The following is a 7,034-nucleotide window of genomic DNA, read 5'->3' as shown; positions in this document are numbered from 1 at the left end:
TGCTAAATCAGACTAAAGAGTCTTCTGGCTTCCATGTGTGTGTGTGTGTGTGTATACGTGTGCACATGTACACACACACACATACACACACACACACACGCTGATGAATGCATTTCAGAGGTACACTCTTTTACTGACCAGAGCCTGAGGGCACAGAAGCTGCAACTAGCATGGTTAAACACTGGCTGGAGAGAGTTAGGCCACAGGGTTATCAAGAATTCAAATGGCAACCTATAGAGGCACAGGATTTAAAGAGGTTTAAGGAAGCAGTAACAAGGTATGACTTACACTCATCATATGTCAAACAGATGCTTAATAACTGGGCTCCACATTGTCATATAACTCCAAAAGATGGGAGATATTTGATCCTAGAACCTGGCCCTCAGTTACAATGGCTGACATGGTAGAAGATGAGGCTTCAATCACAGAGCAACCAAAATAGAACCAGAGACATTGATATTGTCGAGGATCAATGACTAGGTGAAGGTCCATATTTTGAATTGAGAGTTTAGATTGCCTTTGATGATGCTGTCCTAGAACAATGTCGTACAATTTGCCAGGAATGCTTGAGACAAGGTTGAACAACAGGGACGAGCTGAACCATTTATAACCCACGGTTAACATGAATCTTTCACTGACTTTTTACAAAAATTAACTGTAACTTTAATTTTTTCAAATCCTATTTTTAATGATGGTTCTTAAATGCTTTAACCTCTCCTTTGACCTATCACCACCAGAGGTGGTGGGAAAGAAAGGATATGGGGGAAGTGAACCAGTTTAGAATTTTTTTTTTTTTTTGAGCGACTCCTGAATGTGTTGTCTGGAAATCGGCAGTCCAGTTCACAGGTCAGCAAGGCAGCTCATCCCCTTGCAAACACTTCACAGATACAGCAGTTTGGTTGAGTTGGGGTAACAAATGTGAATCAGCAGTGGTGGTACCACGTAGCAGAGACAGCCAGGCCTTAGCCTCAACTCAAGTCAGCAGGAAGGACCAGGAGGAACACCAGAAGTTCTCTTAGGGACACTAGATCCTCAAGAGTTGTTTAGCTAGCTCTATAAGCAAGCCTAGCTCCGACTCCATCACTGTCCATGGAGTCCTATTTATACCCTCTAAACATCACGTGTCCGTCCTCCACCGGTCTTGCCTCAGCACGTGCATCTGTCTCAGCTGACATTAGTCCGATCAGCCCGAGTCCATGAACGCTGCAAGAAACTGCAGCACGCCACCACAAGCTTTTTGGTGTGTTTTTCTTTATGGAGTCCCAACAAATGCAGCTTGAGTACAAAATTTAAGGCGGACCAATACACGCGTGTTGTTAACTAAGAATCCTTCATCATGTGTGGTTTCATGTGCTTGGTTTAGCAGAACATCATTTCACCTGTGTTTTCTTCAGCTAAATGTTCCTTCACATGTACGCCCCAGCAAAACACCATCCAAACCGACCTTCCAAAGAACCCTTAAGTTTCCACTTCAATTAACTACTGCTTTAAATAGAGCGATATCAGATCCAACTGCTACAGAAATTCTAATTAAATCTTTAGCTTTTGAAAATGCTAATGTTGAATGCAAAAAGGCTATTGGATCTTTGTTTTGTTTTGTTTTGTTTTGTTTTTTTGGTTTTTCGAGACAGGGTTTCTCTTTATAGCTCTGGCTGTCCTGTAGCTCACTTTGTAGACCAGGCTGGCCTCGAACTCAGAAATCCGCCTGCCTCTGCCTCCAGAGTGCTGGGATTAAAGGCGTGCGCTACCACGCCCGGCATTGTTTTGTTTTGTTTTTTTGGCTATTGGATCTTTAAGGGCTGTCTCCACACCTCTTTTATGAATGGATTAAAACTACTGCAGATATACAGCTTAATGCTCACAATTGAGTTGTGGTTAGACAAACAATTACAACACAAAAAGCCATAGCTGTGAAAGATCAAATCATTCCCTAAAGTAAAGAATCCATTCCTAAGGATAAAGTCTTCTCTAATAGTAATCCAGGGAGAGCTTTTCCTATGAAACGTACAAGATGTGAAAGGAACATGTGGATGGCTCATCTATGTAGGTCATCAAAGATTACAGACGAGACATTCCTAGAAACAATGTGTTTTTCTGGAAATAACCCACAAATAAGGCCCCAGCCTTCTGGAATATGCAGAAGATGTGGCAAAGGCCAACACTGGACTAATGAGTAGAGATCAACAAGGGACAAAAAAGGCAGCCCTTTGTTGGGAAGTGCCCCAGATTCATGTCAGCCAGTTCAGATCAACAGCAAGAAAAATTCATCTGCAACACAGTCAAGCAATACTACTCCAAAACTAGACATTAAAAATCCAGATACCAAAACTGGAGCAGCTTCCATAGATAAAGCAAAAAACTCCCCAGAGACCAAAGGATTAATAGATACAGAAACAGAGGGAAGAAAGAGATGCTTAATAAACAGAAAAGGGTAACAAAGTCCCCTCCCCCACACACACCAGAGATAGATTACAACTTCAGAATGGAAGGCAGGAAATGTGTGACATTGGGGAAGAGAATATGCTCTTGTTTCAACAGGAGAAGAAAAACTAAGGATTCCTTCCAATAAAAATCAGATATGACGGGGGGAGGGGCGGAGGAGTGAGATACCTCGAAGATCTTGGCTAGAAAGAAAAAAGCAAAACGCAACAGAGCAGGTAATATATATGCTGATCCTTTTATACGGGAGCAGCTCGGAGCCAGGCTGAGACATGAATGTCTATGCAGAGCCAATAAATCTTGGCTGGAGAGCCCTCATCACATATTATTACACGCCACTCTTTAAGATGGCATGACTGAAGATACATATGCAGTTTGGTTATACTGTAGAAACTAGCTTATAAAGACAGACAGATATCTTTACCTGCTCAAACAAAGATCAAAGCGTCATCTTTGACTCATCTGTGCACACTGTACATTCCATACATGTGATGTCATTACAGAAATGTATGCTACTTGTGGGAGTTTCTATGTTTGCAGACCAAAAGGATCAGACACCAAAGAAGACAAGACAAATAGCCCAAGAGATTCAGCCTCAGTTGCTTTTCATCAAAACTTGCTTCCAGGACAACTCAAAGAAGCTAGCTCACGACATCCAGTCTTTCAAACTTTATGTAAGCCTACATTTTCACAACACATAGAGATTGGACAACAAATGTTACAGCTTTCTTTCTTTCTCTCTCTCTTGCTTCCTTTCTTTCTCTCTCTCTCTTTCTTTCTTTTCTTTCTTTCATTTTATGTGTTTACATTTCAAATGTTATCCCTATTTCCTATCTCCCCTCCACAAATGCCCCACCCTCTCTCCCTCCCCTTTTCCTCCAAGAGGGTGCTCCCCCACCCACTACCCACTTCAGCTTCACCCCTCTAGCATCCCCCGTCTCTTGGGCATCAAGCCGCCACAAGAACAATGCGCCTCCCCTCCCAGCAATGCCAGATGAGGCAGTCCTCTCCTACATATATATCGGGAGCCATGGACCGGCCCATGTATACTCTTCAGTTGGTGGTTTAGTCCCTGGAAGCTTGAGGGGTCCGGTTAGTTGATACTGTAGTTCTTCCTATGAGGTTGCAATCCCCTTCAGCTCCTTCAGCACTTCCCCTAACTCTTCCATTGGGGTCCCTGGACTCAGCCCAATGGTTGACTATATCTGCCTCTGTCTTAGTCAGGTGTTGGCAGAGCCTCTCAGAGGACGGCTATACCAGTCTTCTGTCTGCAAGTTCATCTTGTCATCAGCAAGAGTGTTGGAGTTTGGTCTCTGCCGATGGAATGGATCAGTGGATCAGTCCTTGGATGGCCTTTCTTCCAGTTCTGCTCCATTTTGTCCCTGTATTTCCTTTATTTATTTATATTTTAAAGAGTTATTTATTATATATAAGTACACTGTAGCTGTCTTCAGACACACCAAAAGAGGGCATCAGATCTCATTACAGATAGTTGTGAGCCACCATGTGGTTGCTGGGAATTGAACTCAGGACCTTCAGAAGAGCAGTCAGTGCTCTTAACTGCTGAACCATCTCTCCAACCCTAATTTCCCACTTCTGCCTGTGGATGTTGTCCATTTTTCCCAGCATCACTTGTGAAGATGCTTCCGCATTCCCCGAGCATATGTTATCACAAAAACATGCTTCCTAGGTTGAACAGATATTAAATAGCTAGAAACAAGCAATGTTTGCCAGTTCAGGTGTGTGATGGACACATACGTACATATGCACATACACACATGTATACATACATAGTATTGAGAAACCTCAGAGACCTACAGAATATGGCATTTAAAGATTGCTTATTATTTTAAAGCTTTTTTCACGAGACAGGTCTGCTCCTGGCAACACCTCCATTCAACATCAAAGAAGATGATGAGCATCGAAGAATCTCTTTATGGAGCTTGCTTCAAATGTGGCCAGCTGCCACTGGGCAAGAACCTGCCCTTGCTTCAACTGCTGATAGTATGCCATCCTGTTGCGGCCTGCCCGCAGTCCACAACACGGTTCAACTGAGAATGGCAGTTCAGGCTGAAAAGAGAGGAATCTAGACGGGGCGGAAGAAACAATGGAGCCAAGACAACAAGTTCTGATCAAGGCTCAATTTTACTATTTCCAGACACTCAGTTATAAAGGAAGGGGGAGGGAACCCAATATCCCGCCAAGTAACTCAGGGTCCAGTAGCAGGACGAACACGTGTGTGCCTCCAGGCAGCAAAGGCAGGTTCCAGCAGTGGGCGTGGCAGGACGAATGAGCACGTAGCTCCACCCTTGAGCAAGCAGGTTCCAGGCTGGGGGAAGGGAGGCCACACCGTCCAAACTGGACAAACATGATGCAGGGGAGTGGACTGCCAGCATTTACAAGGCCAAGGCAGGCAAGTCCTTCATAGCTCCTGCTTCACAGAAAAGTCTGTCAGATAATCTGGGCCAGAAGGCTAAAGATGATACATACTCCTGTGATTCGGAGGATTTAGACAGTCAACTGTCTCTGTCTGTTATTTTGAGAGCTTGGGGCAAGGAAAGAAAACTCACATTTTACAGGTGGTGCTTAAGAATATGAGACCAGTGAGACAGCCCAGAGGGTAAAAGGCTTAGCATAGGAGCTCGAGTTCAGTTCCCAGAACCCACTTGGTGGAGAGAGAACAGACACCACAAAATTGTCCTCTGACCTCCACATAGTGTGCTCACACACGCGCGTATGTGGACACACACACACACACACACACACAGAACATGCACATTAAATAAATACAAATTTTATGCCAGGCAGTGGTGGCGCACGCCTTTAATCCCAGCACTTGGGAGGCAGAGGCAGGCAGATTTCTGAGTTCGAGGACAGCCTGGTCTACAGAGTGAGTTCCAGGACAGCCAGGGCTACACAGAGAAACCCTGCCTTGACCCCCCCCCTCCAAATTAAAGGAGTACAAGTAAGTAAGCATAGTGGACAGCAGTGGAATGTTGAGATGGAAAGGCTTAAGGAGGGCAGGGAGATGGGGAGAGGCTTGGAGGAGAGGAAATCAGAATTAAAGATGTACGAAAAAGTCATAAGGAAAGCTGAAGGGCTGAAAATAAAATAAAGAGGAGTGTGAGAGGCTGGGATGGAGCTCTGTTGGTAGAGTGCTTTCGAATAGCTCATGAAAACCCCAGGCTCAATCCCAAGCACCCATGGGTGGCTCACTGCCACCTGTAACTCCAGTTCCAGTGGACCCAGTGCCCTCTTCTGACCTCCAAGTGCAGCAGGTATGCTAGTGTCACACAGACAAACACACAAGCAAAACACCCATGAACATAAAAAGCAAAAATAAATGACCCCCTAGGGAGCGGAGATGTTACATATGGGGTGATAAAGCTACACAGAAGCCACGGGTTATTAAGTGAAAAATCCCAGAGCCAAGGGTAGGCTGCCTCTTTATGAGGTGTTGGTCAGAGCCCCCTGAGACCCTCAAAAGAACACAGGCTTTGAGATGTCAAAAGTCCATACATTCCTGGTTAATGCTCTCTCTTTCTCTCTTTCAACTTGTGGGTCAAATGTGAGCTCTCAGCTATTGCCTCAGTGCTCTGCCTGCCGGCTCCCATGCTCCCCAACATGATGGCTATGGACTCTAACAGTCTGGGATCCCCAGTAAACATTTTCTCTTATAAGTTGCCTTGGCCCTGTGTCTCTTCACAGCAATAGCAAAGTAACTCTGACACTGGGGGAGGAAGAGGTCTCCACCCCCGCAATGGTGTAAACATGGTAATGTGTCCACGTGCCTGTAAATAACCCCTCACCCATGTAAGCAACCCTGATAAAACTCACTAGGCTACACATATGCACACACAGACATGAAGGTAGAAGGGGACTTGTAAGTTTAGTTTTTCAAAGTCTACTTTTAATGATGGTTCTTTTTTTTTGTTTTGTTTTGTTTTGTTTTGTTTTTTTTGAGACAGGGTTTCTCTGTGTAGCCCTGGCTGTCCTGGAACTCACTCTGTGGAGCAGGCTGGCCTTGAACTCAGAAATCTGCCTGCCTGTGCCTCCTAAGTGCATGTGCCACCACTGCTCAGCTTTAATGATGGTTCTTAATCGCTTTAACCTCCCTTTTCACCCACCACCCACCAGAGGTAGTGGAAAAGAAAGGATATGGGGGAAGTGGAACTGTTTAGAAATGGTTCTTTGGAGCAATTCCCTCTGTGTTGTCTAGAAATCGGCAGTTCAGTTCACAGGTTAGCAGTGGCAGCCTGATCCACTTCCAAACACTTCATGGATATATCAGCAGTCCAGTTCCATAGAGTCAAGATAGCAAACAGGAATCAGCAACCGTAGCACTACCTAGCAGGGACAGCCAGGCCTTAGCCTCAGCACAAGTCAGAAGGAGGGACCAGAGCCAACAGGAACGCCAGGAAAAGTTCTTGGCTGTGCCTCTCTCAGTGAAGATCAGCAAAGAAGATGCAAGACCAGAGGCCTAGCTCAGCCTCTGTCACAGTCCCTCGAGTCCTTTTTATATTCCCTCCAAACATCACATGTCCTCCACCGGTCTTGCCTCAGCATGTTATCTTTTTTTTTTTTTTTTTTTTTAG

Source organism: Mus caroli, chromosome 3 (genome assembly GCF_900094665.2).
Source record: "Mus caroli chromosome 3, CAROLI_EIJ_v1.1, whole genome shotgun sequence".
In the NCBI taxonomy this organism is placed as follows: Eukaryota; Metazoa; Chordata; class Mammalia; order Rodentia; family Muridae; genus Mus; species Mus caroli.
This window is presented reverse-complemented; position numbering follows the sequence as displayed.